This window comes from Schistocerca piceifrons, unplaced genomic scaffold (assembly GCF_021461385.2).
Source record: "Schistocerca piceifrons isolate TAMUIC-IGC-003096 unplaced genomic scaffold, iqSchPice1.1 HiC_scaffold_1886, whole genome shotgun sequence".
Taxonomy (NCBI): Eukaryota; Metazoa; Arthropoda; class Insecta; order Orthoptera; family Acrididae; genus Schistocerca; species Schistocerca piceifrons.
The window spans coordinates 774,929-794,736 of NW_025727774.1; positions in this window are offsets into that span (position 1 = coordinate 774,929).

A 19,808-nucleotide genomic window follows, 5' to 3' on the forward strand; every position below is an offset into this window, starting at 1 on the left:
CGGGTTCCACTGTCTGGTTGCAGACCAGGGAAAGCTGTTCATTGTACTGGCCACAATCGCAAAGGTGGATAACACTTTGGTGCACCCCCCCCCCCCCCCCCAGGGGGGAGGGGGGGAAATAACGTCATTTCCATGAATAAATTCATAAAACTAGTAGTTTATTAACGAAAGTGAACGTATTCAGTATGCCATTATTCAGTATGTCTTAACAATCAAAATGTCCAAAACTGTCTCTTCACTTTTTAAAGGTGACATCGGAAAGATGTGCTCCCATTTGGTGTTCACACTCTAACAGCCTGTTACGAAAACTCTGCAATGCGCGGTGTAGGAAATCTCGGGGAGTGGCAGTGATTTCATTTTCAATGTTCTCCTTCAGTTCATGGATTGTTGCAGGACATGTACGGTACACCTCGCCTTTAAGATATCCCCACAGGAAGATGGGATCTCGCAGGCCGTGCAATGTCACCGTTACGTGAAATAATGCGTCTTCCAAACAATTGACGAACTGCTGCCATCGATTGTCGAGCAGTGGGTGACGTGGCTCTGTCCTGCTGAAACCACACGTTTTCGACGTTAAGATTAAGCTCGTACAGTCTCGGTGTAATGAATGTTAGAAGCATTTCAACATATCGAGCGGATGTTACTGTCACTGCACTATCATCCTCACGTTCAAAAAAATAAGGGCCGATAACACCGTGACATGATTCAGCACACCGTATTGTGACCTTGGCGCTATGTAGTGGTCGCTGTTGAAACTCACAAAGATTGTCCTGTGCCCGATAACGAAAATTCTGTTTGTTCACGAATCCGTTGAGGTGGAAATGGGCTTCGTCTGATATCCATAAGTTACCAAGGAAATTCGTGTCCTCGTTGATTTTAGCCAATATCTGGCTACTAAACTCCACATGTGTTCGTGTAAGTGTTGCGCAATCTGAAACTTATAGGGATGGAAGTCTAATTCGTGCAGTATTCTCCGTAAGCTTCGTCGCTTAATCCCTAGCGAAGATGCGTGCTGTCGAACGGAGCGGCGAGGACTTCTCTCGATTGCAGCCCTAGCAGCTGCAATGTTCTCTGGGGTACGTACCGTCGGAATGCCACCTGGAGGTTTCTTTTCAAGGCAGATCCTGTTTCTTCAAAATTACACACCCACGTTGTAATCGCATGCGCAGATGGGACGCGTCCGTGACGTCCGAGCTGGCAATGCTGTCAGAATATTCTCTGTGCGGCAGTCGCACTATCACCATTTTTGTAAAACGCCCTCACAGCTACTGCACGTTCCGCACCAGTCCAGTTCTACACGATTACTAAATGCCAATGCGTTAACATCAGTTGTGCAAAGTTTCCAACATCTGCTGGTGCTACAGTGCTGCCAACTGTAACGTTCAAAATTTCCCGTTCCCCTGCGCCACCCTGTACAAACATAAAAACAGTGCATGCGAGAGATGTACCTAGTGGCGACGTTAGTCAGTTTAGAAATATGTGTCTCTAGAAGGAAGCACAATGCTTCACGTTCGGATTTTGTCGGTGGAACTGATAGTCTCTCTCTCTACATGTCTATCCCATATCTGCATCAAGTCATCAGCACTATAGATTGTAAATCACGAGACTGACTTCAAAAATATTGCACGAGGATATGAAAATTTCAAAATACCTTCAAAGAAGAAATCATTTACGGAGTGTGTCTGTCGACAAAATACACGTGTATTGACGGTGCCGATTGTGGACCGTGTGAGATTTACATTACTGCATTACGGATGGAAGGAAACTTGAGGGTCGTCTCAAACCGTTACTTCGAAAGTGTGAATTTTATGCAAACTCGATTCTTTTTCTTCGACCGACTGCGAAACTAGTGCCGTCGGCTGTGGGCAGCTAGCCGCCCCGTCTCGTCAGTCTTCCCTTCTCCAGACGTCCGGGGAAGCCCCGGGAGATCGGCTCGACGGCGGTGTCCGGCAGGCGAGAGTACGCGTGCCGTGAGGCCGGCACTGCACGGTCTGCCACGTCCTCCGGTATCGAACCCAGGACCGATTAGTCTTGGCGAGCCTCCTTGTGGAGAGGGAGCTCACAATTGTCTGCAGCTGGCAGTAGTTTTGCCCACTCCCACTCCCCTTCCCCTTCCCCTGCGGCAGCTCGCCCGTGTACACTTCACGGAGGAGATGGTGCCTGACGACAACCTCAGTGTCCAGTATGTGGTCACAGTCTCTGGCAAATTGTGATGCACTGGTCTGCAGCCGCACGAGTGCGAAGGCGGGGCTGTTAATGACAAGCGGTGCTCTTATCTTGCCGTATCTGGTAATCATTTTATGGAACGTAACATAAAACTGCTGAATTTCAGGTGGAATTTTATTAAATTAAATCGGATACAGAGTAAGGAAATAAACATTTGAATTTATTACATTCTTACACATTCGAATGAATGTTGGAGGTTGGCTTCATGTGAAAACACTGTGGCAAATCTTAGAGATATACACGGTGAGTAGAAAACGTACGTCACAGCCTGGATAGACTCAAAATAACTAATTATGGAAAGGAATGAAAGCGGTCTTGTCAGGTGACAAGCATAAGTGTTTTTTCATACCACAGTTTGCACGACATTTTAGAGGCCCCTGCTGCAGTGTGTGTGTGTGTGTGTGTGTGTGTGTGTGTGTGTGTGTGTGTGTGTGTGTGTGTGTGTGTGTGTGTCGCTTCTGACTTTTTCTTTTCTGTCGGCACCTGTTGTTTGAATCTGTCGGGGTGTGGTGTATTACGTGGTAAACCTGTCACATTTCTAGTACTTATTTAACCAGTTAAAACATTAACTCTAAATTCCTAGTCGTAATCTCATACCGGTATACATCGCAACTGATAAATGGACAAAATACAGAAACAAATATTAATCGCGGCCTTCACGATTTTCTGTCAGTTGTATAGAACGGTGTCAGCTTTCAGTGCATTCTGTATTTGCACGATATGTGTTAGCTGTGTCAGGATAAGAAATTTGCTTCATGCTGCCGTCAGTCTCGTTTCTGTTCACGACAGAAACGTCATCTGGAGAATTGATCGTAGTTAAAAAATTGCCCTTCCATTGTTATACAGGATATTCCATCATTCCTTACTGGCCAATTAGATTCCGTTCTACTGAGTTCTTCGTGCTTCATTTGTGCCAAACCTTTGTGGTCACACATGAAGGTACCACAACTGTGTATCCCATGTTGTTTCAGCTTTCTGCTAGTGGCAAACTTGTAAGGCAGTTGTCAGAAATCGTGTGGTAACCTTCCATTTCCAGACCCTAGCACAAGTCAGATACAGCTCTTTGCCCTAAATTATCCTCAGCTCTATCTATTTTTGCAGTGTACACTTAAAAATCACAAACTATTCATCGGCCTGAAGCCTTACTGTAAATGCGCTTCTGGTGGGTTTTTTGGGCACTTATTATTTATAAATAATACTACCTTTGAATGTCGCCTTGCATTCGTCAACTGCTTGATGTGGTCAAACGTAGCTCTTACTTTATAAAAGTATACCATAATTTGGAGACTCTCTTCGTGGCGTCATGTTGTCGTTGTTGAAATGGATGTGTGTTAGTAGCCCTCCAAAACTTTTTAGGGGCATGAGTGAACTTGTACAGTTGTCCCTCAACTCTTTACAGCAAGACCAAGTGTCACAGTAACTAAGGGGGCATTTTATTCCCACGACAATATTATTTGCTAGAAAAACACTTTGTTTTTGGTTACACGTGTGGCTTTTTAGGTGGCATGCAAGTTAGTTTGAAGTGTTAAATGTTCAATCAAATCATAACCGAAAAACAGAAAGCAAATTATGCTGTGCCATGTTGCTACCTTCATCTTCCAATTTGCCCATTACACCAACATAAACATTGAAGTTGGGACACTTTGTACTACCACAATAAATTTTACTCCATGTATTAGTGGCAAGCGAAGACAAAGGCAAGCCATCACCACTGCTAAAACTATGATGATCATAATCACTTCACTCTCAGAAATGATTAGGTCTCCCATTTTTTATATTTTTTCTGATCAGTTTTACAATGATTTAGGTGTGTTATGTTGCAAATTTATACAGAAAGAAACAAATTTCTTGCAAATTTGTCATTTGTTCCATGAAATAATTCTGTAGTAAAGTTTACTGATAATATTTTTGTTTAGTGATATATGATAGCCTGTGTTCATTTACACAGCAGTCTAGCACACATAGGGAAAGTTTACAACCTAATTGTTGTTGTTTTCTGACATACTGCTAATAATAATAATAATAATAATAATAATAATAATAATAATAATAATAATAATAATAATAATAATAATAATAATAATAATAATAATAATAATTACTACTCGTGTTGGCATTTAGTCCCGCCACGTTAGACGAGTAACCGCAGAGGACATTTAAATTCGGGTCCTCTACCGCACATCTTATACTGCCTGAGTCGCCCGTTGCCCTGGAAAAAGGCGATAACCAGGGATGAGGTAGAAAAGGGCAGTTTTATGGGTAACTGCTGTGCGGTCTGCCAAGGGGCTCATCGTATCTCCCGCAGGAGAACTTGGATACTAGTTCACGCGTGAACCGACACCTCTGACGACTACCCCAGCAGCTACCCCATGGCTCCCTTTAAAGGGGTACTCGTTTTAACAAGATTTCTCTTGTCACATTGACGAGTTACTGTCAGAGGTCACTTGCGCAATCCTCTACCACACATCTCCTGCATACCAGAAAGTGCCCGTTGCCCGTGGGTTCTACCTATTGAGGCGCGGGATTGGGTAGCTTCCGGCAGTTTTGTGAGTAAACGCCGTGTGGTCTGCCAAGGGACATCGCCGTTACCAAACAGAGTTCGGATACTATTTCACGCCACCACGTGAACCGACACCTCAGACGGCTATCCCAGCGTTTACCGCTTGTTCGCATGGTCTTTTACCACCACGCTACTCGTGTTAGCGAGACTCCTCTTGCAGCGCGTGACGGGTTTCCGCCGAGGTCGCCGACGCGATCCTCTACTGCATTGACGATCTGCCAGTCTCGCCCTTTACGACCTAACTCGTGTGAGCTAGGGATCGGGTAGAAACGTGACAGTTCTAAGGGTCGTTGCCATGCAGTTGACAGGGTAACATCATGGCCAAATGGCTCTCTGTTACTAGTGATTCCCACGTTAAAGAACGTGGCCCGACTCCTCTAACGATGGCCCTGGCCAACAACCCTTCAACCGTGGACTGGTCTGGCATCACCTGTTCGGCATATTCGGTAGCAACCCTCCACTACAGAGGGCCCCATAACAGTCTCTTATTCAACATATTCGTGACGGTCTCCCACCATATGAGACCGGACCTGGTTCCAACTCTTGTTTGCCCCCCGACGGCAGAAAAGGGGACTTACTACGAGGTCGGCCTGTAGATCCTGCGTGGCACTGCCTGTTCAGTATATTCAGCAGCAACCCTCCACTACAGAGGGCCCCCAGAGAAGCCCACGGGGCCTCGGTCCGGAGCTACCTATTGACATACATTCGGCAGCTACCTCCTATTACGGGAGGCGTTCCCCTATCCGCGTAGCGTGGCCAGCGCTCGGACCTGGTTCCGACACTTAGGTTGCCCTTCGATGGGTCTTACGGCCACAAGGTCAGTCTTCAGGTCCCGAATAATAATATGTGTAGAAGAACTGAAGACTCTTTTACTTCATCTATGTTAAACACACTGCATAGAAAAATTAGGACATTTATACATTATTGCAATTCTGAGTCTTAGTCTGCACGTTTTCTTCTGTATTTTCAGCACTACACTTAGTTTTCTTTTTCCTTCTTTCAGGAAAATTAGACATTCCAACTAGTCTTGCGCATAACAGTTCGCGACTGGGAATGTTCAGTTTAGCTCACGGTTCTGTTGCGAACTAGGTCGCTCTTTTAGTTCGTTAGCTCCCATCTCGATTTCCGGAAAGACAGTTCACTCCCTTTGGTACCGCTGCTGCACACGCTCTTTTATTTGTTATGCTGGTCTTTTAAATAATGACCAGTGGTACCAATGCCTGTATTATCACAGTTTTATGTCGAGTAATTAGACTTAGGAAGGGCAAATAAACTAGTTATTTATACAAATGGGTAAAATGGGGTAGTAAACCACTTTACTTTATGTACAGTGCACTTGTAGTATTTTAATTTTAAAAAATATTTATTTATTTATTAGTTCAGTGTAGGAATATTACTTACAGAATATGCTAAATGCTTTTTTAATCTTCTTCTTCTTCTTCTTCTTCGCGGATGGATCACTTAGGACCACGCGTAATCAACATTCGTTGGCCTTTCTTTTAGCCCAGTATTCCTTCATAAACAACGAATGGGCTAGCTTTCGTTGTGTAGACCATGTATGTCAGTTAGGTTTTTCTCTCTTCTTCCTCAAAACCCTGTGTGTTTGTGATTTTTCTGATTTCATTTCTATCATGTAGATTTGGAGACCCTAAATATCTGAGGTCTTTTTCCGTCTGTTTGTACCAGTTCGGTCTTGTAGTTTTGTTCTTTAAAAATGTATGGATTTTGTGCATTAACCTTTTTGAGTCCATTCTTTCTAAGTGCCCCATGAATTGGATTCTTCTCATGTGCTTTGTGTCTGTTATTTTGGAGATATTTTTATATATTTCTGCATTGGGTTTTGGATAATGTACCCCATCTTTAGTTCTTGGTCCTAGGATTTTCCTCATTATCGCACGTTCTTTCACTTCTAATTCCTCTTTCAGTATTCTGTGTTGAAAGTTTAGTGTCTCAAATGCGTAGAGAGCTTCGGGTCTAATTACTGTTGTATAGTGTCGTATTTTGCAGTTCCATGAGACTTTTTGTTGTAGGTGTTTTTTGTTAACTGAAACGCCGTCTCCATTTTCTGGACTCTTGCTCTGACAGATTTCTTTTCATTACAATTTTCTGCAATCCATTCACCTAAATATTTAAATTCTTTTACTCGAGAGATGTAGTTATTACCAATTTTGAGATCAGAGGGCGCATCTTTGATGTCAGTCTGAAATTTTGTTTTTTCAAATGAAATTTGTAATCCTATTTTAGCTGCCTTTTCTTGTAATAATTCTAGCCGTTTCTGTGCATCGGTAATGTCTTGTGCAATCAGTGCCACGTCATCAGCAAATGCTAAACAGTCTAGTTCTTTGTCTTACTCCTGTGTCTATTTCAAATTCTGTGCTTTTTTTAAATAAAAATACACTTTCATAAATAAGACTTTTTTAAAGTTTTGGAAATAACCAACAAAAATATTTCTGCTTTAGCTACAGGTTAAGTACTATATGGCACAAGCAATAATACTTTCATCATTAACAGAAGAAACACTAACACTTCTAATTTGCTACCGAACAATTAGACATAGAAAAAATAACTATGACCGACTGAGTGAGATTATATTCTAAAGCATACATTTTGTGCTTTGCATTATCATTCTTTAAATAATCAGTCTTCTAATTTTCAAGTGAAATATTACAAAAATGTACATATTATTATGTAAAAACATTAATTTGGAAACTTTGTTCATTGATAATGTTATTCGTTCATTAAGGATTTTTTCCGTAACAGAAAAAACACGTTCACAGGGCACTAATGTCTCTACTATGCAAAATCTCTTTAACACACATGCATATACATGAGGATGTAACTGAAGACGCTCGTGCCACCACTCGAGCGGATCTTCTTTTCGATCTAAATACTCTTCGTTGAGGTATTTATAGAGTTCGCGAATACCGGCAGCAAGTTGGTTATCTGGTCTAGTGATTTTTCTTGTTTCTTGGTCATACTCGTCCCATATAGTCTTTTTTTATTTTCATTACTGCTGCTACTAGAATAAGACGCCAAAGGGTCACTAGCAGTAGGATCAGCCACTAAAATATCTCGATTCTCCCTCTGAGGTAACTGCACTCTACCAACTTTATTCTTGATTTCTAAGCACGTGATTTTTTTTTAAAGCCAACTGCAGGCTTTCTCTCCGTCTCGCTGTTGTCCGTCGGTCTTCGGAAAAGAGCAAACGAACTAAGGAGCTAGGTTATCCGTGAACTGTTTCGTGTACTTCGCCTGTGGGAATGCTCTCTCGAACTAGTTCGTTCACGAACTACATGAGATTAATTCCAAATAACATTTGTCCTATTGATTTGTCAGCAAGTACTGTTTCACCTTATACCAGCATCCAGAGATGAGGTGTCCCTTGAGTTTTCTTTTGAACATGCTTAGTTGCTTGATGCTCTTGATACTAGGTGGTAGTCTCTCTGTTTAGAGGTGCTGTACACTTTACCATTAGAAGTATTCTCTCATATATGTACAGACTTGGTACAGTTAATATTTTAAATTCCTCAAATTTGTTTTTGCAGGATTCTCGAGGCATTAGTTTAGCTGTGCATGTAATGGCTTTCTTTTGAAGCTTTAGGATTTTTTTATTCATGGACATCTGCTGCATCACCTCGTGTTGGGGTACAGTAAAATACGTGTGGGAAGGAAAGTCCATAGTACATATTAAGCAAGGTTTCTGTGTCCACTGTACAGCAATTTTTTTTTCATTACAAATATATTTGTACTTATTTTGGAACAGATCCTGTCAGTGTGGTTTCCACATGAGACATTTGTCCACATCTACACCCAGAAAACTGTTACAGTCCACTGATTCTAAGTGTACACCCCAATACACTCTGTAAATTCCTCTGATCTGTTGGTTTTGTTTGTTTCAAAATTTGTAAACATAGTTTTCTTCCTGTTGACCAATAAGTCAGTATCTGTAAAATACCTTTCTGCCATTTGTAAGTTTTTACTGGCTCTTTTTTCCAACTCCTTCACGGAGTCACTACGTACTAGTGAAGTTGTCATTGGCATGCATGATCACTTTATTTACAGCAGTGGGCATATCATTGATATAAAGATAGAGCAGAGATTGTAGTACTGAATCCTGACCTACTGCACAATTTACCTGCAGAAAATCAGAGTAAACATTTCTCTCTGTATTTCCAGATTTTTATTTTATTTCAGTACACTGTTGTCTGTTTCCAGCAGCTTTCTCTCTTGTGCCATAGCAGTCCAGATTCTGTAGGAGTTTAATGGCAGACACAATCAAAGGCTTTTGAACGGTCTAAATAGACACTAGATACTTTCTTTTGATGATCCATTGCCTCACTGATGTGTGTTACAAAGTTTGTCATCTGTAATCACTGCTTTTACCATTTAGACAAAACAGGTGTGACGGTTATTGGCCGACCGTTTCCACGGTCTCTTATATCCCCTCCTTTGAAAACTGGCACATCTTTACTTCAAACACTTCGGGAATACTCGTTGCTTCATTACTAAATGTATCAGGAATGCTATAGGTTTAGCAACATATCTAGCACAGTGTGTGACTGTTTTTTCTGAAATGCCATCCACAAGTCCTGTATTTTTATTTTTTAGTGCTACAATTTTTTCAAGGTTCATCTGTAGGAAGGACATATCAACTCTCAGCCACATTTTTAGGACTTCCCAATCTTTTTGATGCTGATATGTTTTGTTTTAGAAGTTTCTCCAGTATAGCTATATAGTGCTGGTTGAAAATATTGCACACTATTTGTGGATAGGTCACTTATTTCCCTTCTCTTGTCAACTATATTTGTATTTTTCAAGGCATCCGATTCTTTTCTGTTTCCATTTATGTACTTGCAGACTGTTTTAGAGATGTTAGATTGTATTTTAGATTTTTTTGTGGCTTGCCTTTGCTTCTCTTATCATACCAGTGTATGCTTCCTTCTTACACTTGTAAGCCTCAAGACTGACCTGACATTTTCCTTTCTGATGTTTCAAAGAGTTAAATCAGTTCATCTCTTGCTTTTTAATTTTTGTAGTAAACATTTTTTTTTGTGTGGTGTAACCGTAGTAGTTCTGTATATTTTAGGACAATCTGTCCCTATGTAGTGTCGTAATTCAAGATTCCCAGCTCTTTTTTGCACTCTGTTCTATGTACACATCGTACCACGCTATTCTTCTAGCAAAAATTCTAGCCTGCTCAGATTTCTAAGGTTAGTTTGTCTAAATTCAGCCACTTCCTTTTTCCTCTGTTTTTATGTGATCTCGCAGTTAAATTGTTTGTCCAAAATGGTCTGCAACAACAGTAGTAATAACCTGTCTGTAGGTATATTTGACAGATCATGGTCTATTAATGTGCCAGATGTGTCTGTAAGCCTTGATGGATTTGTCACATGAAACTGGAGGGTGTCTGTCCTTACGATGCCTTGAAAACTCCTTGTGTAGCCACTGACTTTAAGGTTATCTACAGGGTGAGTCACTAACTGTTGCCACAATAACAACTCAAAGTATGATAGGAGCTGAAAAGTTTGTGGGACAAAAGTTGCCTGGGGCAATGGGGGCCATAATATGTTGGTTTTTTGTTGCTAGGTGGAGTTGTCATAGATATGAAGGTCAACTTTGCCATTTTAAATGGAATGCTATAGTTTGGTACTTATTTTTTGATAGTGGCTTTTGAGACAAATTCAATGGTGTGGAACAGTAAGGTCTTTGGAGATCAATGAAGGTCACAAAGTTGGTACGAACGTCCATTTACAGAAGGTGTTCAAAGCGATGACCGTCGGTATCAATGCAGTGCTACAATCTTCATATCATGGACTGAGTGGTGTTCCTTATCACACAGTCACAGGGGTTCGAGCACATTGTCGGCCGCTGTCGAGCACTCGGAACACGTGGAAAGTTCGTACTCGACGTAAAATGTTCAAATTCAGTTTTGTGCGCGAAAAACGTTGTGTTGTTACGGAACACTGGCACAAGACTGCTGAATCACGTAAGATAACGGTAAGTTATTGTTCGTACCTGATACCAGCATTTGTGGCTGTGGGAATGCAGGAGCACTCTCCTGTCGAGTACTGCTGGTAGGTGTGTGCGGGAACTGCGTCGAACTATTGCGAACACAACGTGGATAGTTGGAAAACTGTGCCGACGCATCCGTTGGTCAACTTAGTTGGCACGTGTGTGGTGTAATGGGCGGCAAGCGATCCACTGTGTACTGCTCGACGGTACAAAAGTTTGTCGTAGCACTCGCGCACAAAATTCGGGGTCACCAGTATGGGTTTTACTGTTGTAAGACTGCCGAATCCAATGGTGCACACTATACCACATGTAATAAACACTATTTTATTTATCAGAGGCACACACATACAGTAGATGCATTCGTGATTCTCTGTCCACGTGTGTAAACTTTCGCGCCCGGCAACAGAATGCCGCAAAGAGCTTGGCGAAACAGATATTACACGTGACTCAGTCGATAGTCACCACACGTCTCTCTCTGTAACAGTCAGAGATAATGAACTAGAGACAGGGTAACCAACTTATGGGAACACAATGGCCACAAATGTAACCACTGGCCATTACAGGCCTCCATTTCCTTCAATATATTCAGCATAAGGTTAATGGCCACATTTGTGCAAATATCCCTGAAGAGGTGAAAAAAACAGTGTACCTTCATATCTCTGACGTGATCCCACCTAGCAACAAAAAACCGACATCATATAATTGCCCCCGTTGACCCGTGCAACATTTGTCACACCAACTTTTCGGCTATCATCTTTCAGGAGCTATCCTAGGTGGCAGTACTTAGTGACTCACCCTGTGTATTTGTCACCAGCTAGTATTACATAAGTGTATTGATTCGTGAGTTTAAGCAGTAGCATATCAATTTCCAGTGAAAATCTTTCAGTGCATGAAGTAGGTGGTGGATATATTCCTATTACAAGGCACCTTTCCTCGAGATTTTTACTCAAAGCAAAATTCTGTGTAGTTTATCCTCCAGGGAGTGCAATTCCTCTACTTTGCTGTCTACATATATTGCTACTCCCACACTTCTGTGTACAGTTCTGCAGTAATATGCTACATTTTTATATCCCATTAGACTGAAGACATTTAGTTCACTCTCCTTCAAACCGTGCGCAGTCATTACGAAAATGTTGGGCACTTCAGCAGGTAAAAACACTTCCAATTTTCTGATTTGTTGGATGCACATTAAACATTTGGATGCAGTATTTTTAAATTGAATTTCTTTGAATCTATTGTTCTACTTGTTATACTGGTTTTTCCCTACCTTTGGGAATAAAAAGTTTTGGGCCTTTTGTGAGGGCTTCCTGTTCCCTGTGGTTCTCAACATTGATCCAGGTGCTACTTCTGCTGTCAGAAGATTTGCAGCTGATGTTTGCACTGCTTTTGCTGTTGATCTTGGAAATACTACTTCCCTGGACACTGGTGTGATTGCCGTGTAGTATATAATGTGTGTAAATGCAAAGAGGTTGGGCAGAGATGTCAGTCTGCTTGTGTCTGTGTATGTGCGGATCGATATGTGTGTGTGTGTGTGTGTGTGTGTGTGTGTGTGTGTGTGTGTGTGTGTGTGTGTGTGTGTGTGTGTGTGTGTGTGTGTGTGTGTGTGTGTGTGTACGCACGCGCGCGCGCGAGAGCGAGTGTATACCTGTCTTTTTTTCTCCCTAAGGTAAGTCTTTCAGCTCCCGGGATTGGAATGACTCCTTACCCTCTCCCTTAAAACCCACATCCTTTCGTCTTTCCCTCTCCTTCCCTCTTTCCTGATGAAGCAACAGTTTGTTGCAAAAGCTTGAATTTCGTGTGTGTGTTTGTGTTTGTTTGTGTGTGTATCGACCTGCCAGCATTTTCGTTCGGTAAGTCACATCATCTTTGTGTGTGTGTGTGTGTGTGTGTGTGTGTGTGTGTGTGTGTGTGTGTGTGTGTGTGTATATATATATATATACACTCCTGGAAATTGAAATAAGAACACCGTGAATTCATTTTCCCAGGAAGGAGAAATTTTATTGACACGTTCCTGGGGTCAGATACATCACATGATCACACTGACAGAACCACAGGCACATAGACACAGGCAACAGAGCATGCACAATGTCGGCACTAGTACAGTGTATATCCACCTTAAGCAGCAATGCAGGCTGCTATTCTCCCATGGAGACGATCGTAGAGATGCTGGATGTAGTCCTGTGGAACGGCTTGCCATGCCATTTCCACCTGGCGCCTCAGTTGGACCAGCGTTCGTGCTGGACGTGCAGACCGCTTGAGACGACGCTTCATCCAGTCCCAAACATGCTCAATGGGGGACAGATCCGGAGATCTTGCTGGCCAGGGTAGTTGACTTACACCTTCTAGAGCACATTGGGTGGCACGGGATACATGCGGACGTGCATTGCCCTGTTGGAACAGCAAGTTCCCTTGCCGGTCTAGGAATGGTAGAACGATGGGTTCGATGACGGTTTGGATGTACCGTGCACTATTCAGTGTCCCCTCGACGATCACCAGTGGTGTACGGCCAGTGTAGGAGATCGCTCCCCACACCATGATGCCGGGTGTTGGCCCTGTGTGCCTCGGTCGTATGCAGTCCTGATTGTGGCGCTCACCTGCACGGCGCCAAACACGCATACGACCATCATTGGCACCAAGGCAGAAGCGACTCTCATCGCTGAAGACGACACGTCTCCATTCGTCCCTCCATTCACGCCTGTCGCGACACCACTGGAGGCGGGCTGCACGATGTTGGGGCGTGAGCGGAAGACGGCCTAACGGTGTGCGGGACCGTAGCCCAGCTTCATGGAGACGGTTGCGAATGGTCCTCGCCGATACCCCAGGAGCAACAGTGTCCCTAATTTGCTGGGAAGTGGCGGTGCGGTCCCCTACGGCACTGCGTAGGATCCTACGGTCTTGGCGTGCATCCGTGCGTCGCTGCGGTCCGGTCCCAGGTCGACGGGCACGTGCACCTTCCGCCGACCACTGGCGACAACATCGATGTACTGTGGAGACCTCACGCCCCACGTGTTGAGCAATTCGGCGGTACGTCCACCCGGCCTCCCGCATGCCCACTATACGCCCTCGCTCAAAGTCCATCAACTGCACATACGGTTCACGTCCACGCTGTCGCGGCATGCTACCAGTGTTAAAGACTGCGATGGAGCTCCATATGCCACAGCAAACTGGCTGACACTGACGGCGGCGGTGCACAAATGCTGCGCAGCTAGCGCCATTCGACGGCCAACACCGCGGTTCCTGGTGTGTCCGCTGTGCCGTGCGCGTGATCATTGCTTGTACAGCCCTCTCGCAGTGTCCGGAGCAAGTATGGTGGGTCTGACACACCGGTGTCAATGTATTCTTTTTTCCATTTCCAGGAGAGTGAGTGTGAGTGTGTGTGTGTGTGTGTGAGTGTGTGTGTGTGTGTGTGTGTGTGCAGGTTCATCACACCAGTGTCCAGGGAAGTAGTATTTCCAACATCAACAGCAAAAGCAGTGCAAACATCAGCTGCAGATGTTCTGACAAATCTTGCTTCTAGGGCGACAGCATCCTTTTCTTTGCTACGTTTGTAGAACAGTTCACTTGACTGCGAAAGTAGCTTAACCTTCCTTTTCTGTTTAGGTGCAGGGCGCGGCTTGTGTAATTACCACGGTTCATTTCCCTAAAGTCTACCGATTGTACGTAGTTAAATTTGTCGCACAATTTTTTAGCTCACGATTGTACAATTTCACTTCATTTACACAGGACCATATTGGCAGATCATGTCGCACTGGAACAGTTGTGATGACGGCATTTGTATTAAACAATTTCGGCAATATGTTACGGAAAGATTGCAGGGCAGTCTTGCTTTCGTTTGTATATACATCGTTTCCGCCACCAATAATTAAGAAGTGATAACGTTTTTTTTGTTGGCTTGCATCTGTTCCAATATTTTTGCCCATTACATTTAACTTGGCACCAGGCTTTTCTGTCACTGAATGTTTTGAATGTGTTACTCACGCATAAGCATGTGGAGAGGTCTTTTGTGCGACTATTAGTGTACATTATGAGACCTTTTGCGCATTTTTGCATCGAGAAGTTCATTTTTGAATTTTTTTGGAGTATTTTAGCTTTTTTCCTGATTTTCTACACCAGTTTTATCATCGTAGTCAACGTCAAGTGCTGAAAATTTCACTGGAACTGTACTTCTAGTCCGTGTGATAATTGGTGCCTTGTCGAATGCAATACAATGACCATTTTATAGTGCGTGCTCTGCTACCGCTGATTTGTCTGGGTACCGTCGACGTAAACAACTTAAGTGTTCTACACAGTGCCGTTCAGTGGTACGCACAGTCTGTCCGTTATAGAACTGTCCACACCCACGTGGTATTTTATACGCTCCTGCCATTCTCAGGCCTACGTCATCTTTCACGGGCCTCAAGATTTGTCTGATTTTTGCTGCAGCCCTGAAGACAGAATCTATTTTATGCCTCTTTAGGAGTTGGCTCGTCTTTCCTGTTATTGAGTCGCAGAACGGCAAGAACGCAACCTTCTCAGTTCTCCTCAGAGTAGTCTTTCTGCATACACATTTTCAGAAAGGTAGCTTGCGCAATCTGGCGGTTGTTGCAGCTGTTTTTCTCGAATACTTCTCGCGAGTGGTTCGGTTCCTTCAGCAAGATTTTCAGAGTCTGAGACATCCACCACTTGACAATGGCAGAGGAGTATTCGGCCGAAAGCTCGTGGCTTTGTCGCAGCTGGAAGCCCGAGGAACTTTTATTACTATTTCCAGTAGTCACCCTTCACATCATACACTATATGTGTGGCAACAGTTGCTTTTCTCTTCGTGAGAAATCTAAAACCAATAATTTTTCCAATTGTTTTGTTCCGTGGTGCACAATGCGAAAATTTGAGACTGCTAAACTACTTAGAAAGCTGAAAAGGAAGCTTTTGCTTTCACCAAGAACACCTGTCACTGCTTTCTCTGCGAGACCCAGACTTGTCAGTACCTTCTCACAGATTTACCGAACAAGATTTCTCCTTACAAGAAATCAGTTAACATTGCACAACTTGCCTCTCACTGTGGTGTACGCTGATGGGCAACAGTAACAAGACACCTCAGAATAGGGACGTCTGTGCCGATATGAAAATGCACACACCAATTTCAAAGTGCTGGGAAGAGAATGTGGTGTAGGAGTCTTGAAAATTGCTTTAAAGTATACCACACTGGAAGTTTATTGAAAATGATCGTGTCTATTTGGAACGTAGTGAAGTTTAAACGTTAACGATTGCTACTCCGGAGCAGTTTCGACAGAGCTCGGCACTCCTGTGACAGTGAAACATTTGATCTACTACCGGCAGACTAAGTGTAAGAAACTACCGTTTCGAAAGCTCGAGGCAGTTGACGGTAGTAGTTCAGAAAGTCTCACCTGTGGGAGGAAGATCAGTATGAGGAGAAGAAAGGAGGGGGGAGGAAGATTTGAATAATTCGACGACACGTATTTCACAATGTCTCGGAGTTTTACTTGCTTCGTCTCCAAACGGTAGGACAGGTCCGTGTTACACGGGACGAATCCCACTCGGTATATCTACGACTGCCCCCCCCCCCCACCCCCCCCGCAACGGCAGCTTCGAGACGGCCGTTTCGCCACGTGCGGCGACTCGGCAGAGCTGTCTGCCCGCTGCCATCCCGTGCGTCATTGTCTGCACCGTAGAACAGCGGGACAGTCGCGGCATCCCGTCTGCTGTATCCTGCCGCTGTCAGGAGGGGCGTCTCTTACCGGTTGTTCCGCACACTGGCTTCGTCACCCGACTCCGGCAGGCAGTTTACGACGACGACGTAGCCGTCCTGTGAAATGCGGTGTAGCTGTTTCCACACTGGCTGTTAGCGTCCGTTCCCTGTGCCAGGATGTCTGAGCAGTTCGGCCACGTTTCCGTATTCTGCAGCTTCGTGCATCCACTTCTCGGTTGTGTGCTCCTTTGCGGCACTGTGGCAAGTGTGGAGATTTTTTACTTTCCACAGAAAGCTGTTTCCACAGTGAAAAGTGGCAGAAATCATTAACTACACTAATTGAGTACTATAAACCCAGTTGATCAGTGAGCAGTGTGTAAGGCTCGACAACTTGTTCTAGCGTGAGCAAGGAGGTTGAGGTTACACAGAATTACTTGACAATGTCTTCAGGACTGAAAGTAATGTCAGAGGATGGTGTTGCACGTTAGATCTGACCTGGGAAGCACACGCCCTTCAAAATCTCGTTCGGGGTTACTTTGCCTTACCCATAAAACTAATTTTTGGCAAGCAAAGTCTTTAGAACCCCTTCTTTAACTTTAATGCGCAGAATTTCTAGTTGAACTATGGCATCTGGCATAGATTCTTAAGTGGGGATTTGCATACGACTTAATGTGAGTGAAGGTATGTGAGTAAAACAGTTTCATTTAAATACTTAATTTTATTCACTAAAACCATCTATTAAATCGGAATATGAATATTTGCTGCACATCAATAAGTTTTTTCGTCTTAATCCGACCGAGACTAGCTAATTAGTGAGTAAAGCTTCTGCTCTCGAGAGACAAAAGCTGGTAGAAAACAGTTACAATTTTAGTACCTTCATTTTCTTATATATTTTCTGTGCCGTCGAGCACTCGTACAGCTGCGACGGTATAATTTATATCTGAGGGAACGAGTGTAGCGCGGTGAAAATCAGTCCCGCTACACCGTTTTCGGGACGTAGCGATTTGGGGAAATGGACACGCCGCTGCAGCTGCTGAGGCAGCTCGCTCCCTTCCAGTGTAAACCCCCCCCCCCCCCACCCCCTTCCCTCCGCCTGTGGGCTGTCCTCTAGTTTGTGATTGGTAAGGCCACATGTTGGTGAACTGCTCGGTTGCCGAAAGTGAGGAATAGTGAACTACATTCTGTGAAATCTTCAGTGTCACCGTGGTTTACGTCCTTCCACCTGTGACGCGGCTGATAGTGGGACATTGTCCACTGACACGTGGCTTCCTCTTACGATGTGAGGGAGCCCTCAGTATACCACAGATGGGGGTCACAGCTATCAGTAAGACATATTTTAATTGTTTCACACGATGACCTGAGGGTCGATCAGGGTCCCCCACAGGACGTGCCCTCTATTAAAACTGATGATGAGGTGAGAGTTGTTTGTGTCTTAAGGTTTTCGCCTGGTGTCCATAATTCATCCCCAGATATTGGACATTTTTGTGTGTCGCAGAGGGGCTTGTCACTCACTATTTATAAGTAGTCACCCAGCCACAACCATCTGCCTCCTTTTTAAGTGTCTTTACTGATATCTTATCCCCCGTGTCAACTAGTTGCCCGCTGTCACTTGCCGCGATTTTATTACGAGGTTTTCCGAATCTCACCGTATCGTCATTGCCTATCGGTACTCGTAGTGGAATGCGACTTGCCATTTCTTACGTAGATTTTCACCGTGCTCATCAATGTATCATTAAAACGAGGGTGCTGGTGACCTTGCTGTTCGGCGTCCTCAGTCGTAATGAGACATCCCCTTCTTGCCAAACAGTGGTGGTCACCAGTTGCCAAATTAGAAAACACAGCGTCCCATTAGGGAGGGTCCACGCACCGTTGTTGTTTCTGTGACTTTGTCCAAATTCCCTCACAAAACAATGGTCCGTATATTTTCCTCAGAATTTTTCTTTCCTGCTTTTCAATCTCTCTGATCTTCGTACGATCACAAATCACTGTAGTTTCTGCAGCATAAGGTGCTTCTGGTTGGACTTCTCTGTTGTAATGCCTTAGTTTCGCATTGACAGGAATAGGTTTCTTATTATAGTGATTCCGAGTGAGCTTATACGCTTTTTCAAGTTTGGAGATTCTATCTTTATTGGCTATTGAGTTCAGTCCTGACGGTTGGATTCTCTCTCCCAGATATCTCAAGTGGGCAACTTGTGCATCTTTCCTGTATTGCGTAGTAACGGGGAGATTATCTACAGGTTAGTTCTCCATATATTGTGATTTCTCATAGGAGATTTGTAGCTCAGTTTTCTGAGAGATTTCTTGTAGTTTTTCAATGCAAGTTTGGCTTCCTGTCTATTCATTAGAATGGCAAGATCTGCAAAAGCCAGACACTTTGCCCCGATTCTCTGCTCTTACGTAATCCCGAGCTGACTTCCTTTTATTTCCTTTTTCCCGTGTCCTCGCAATTTTTTCCAGAACTGTGTTAAATAGAAGGGGGACATTCCATCTCCTTGGTAAACACCAGTATGGATATGAAATGCTTCTGATGTTTCTCCCATGAATTTAACTTCGGAGGTTGTATCAGTTAATGCCTGTTGAATAATTGACCCTGTTTTCCTGTCAATCCTGAACTCCTCTTAAGTGTAGAATAATGTTTGCCCATCTATTGAATCGTAAGCCTTCTTAAAATCAGCAAAAGTTACCACAGTATCTCTACGTCTTCTCATTTGCAAAATTGTTTTTAAGTTCCGTATCTGTTAGATGCGAGATCGACCTTTGAGAAACTCTGCCCGATACTCCCCTATTAACTGGTCCGCTTGTTCTTCCAGTCTGACAGGGCCTTTGAAAGAATTTTGTACATTACAGGGAGCAGTGAAATTCCCCTGTAATTATTTGGATCGGTTTTTGCACTTTTTTGTGGAGAGGGTGAATTAATGCACATTTCCACTCTGCGGGTATGTGTTCAGTTTCCCAAATATTTGATATAATTCTGTGGGTTGCTTGTGTGAGATTGTCATTTAATTGCCATACTTCTGCTACGATTCCTTCTTCCCCTGGAGACTTGTCGTTCTTAAAAGAATTGATTATTTCCTTTACCTCTTCAAGTGATTCTGTCGGATGCTCGCAGTTGAGAAGTGAGTGAAAATATTTAGCTAAAATTTGACAGTTCTTTTTGGGGATGGTTTCCAGTGATCCATTGGGCCGGCAAAAGCAGATTGGGTGGTTGATACCCTGTTAGGTTTCCTTTGAAAATTTTGTAAAAATTTCTGGTGGTCTTCTTGATAAATTCGTGTTTAATTTCTTTAAGCTGGCTTATATCATATCTACATTTTTCTCTTCGTA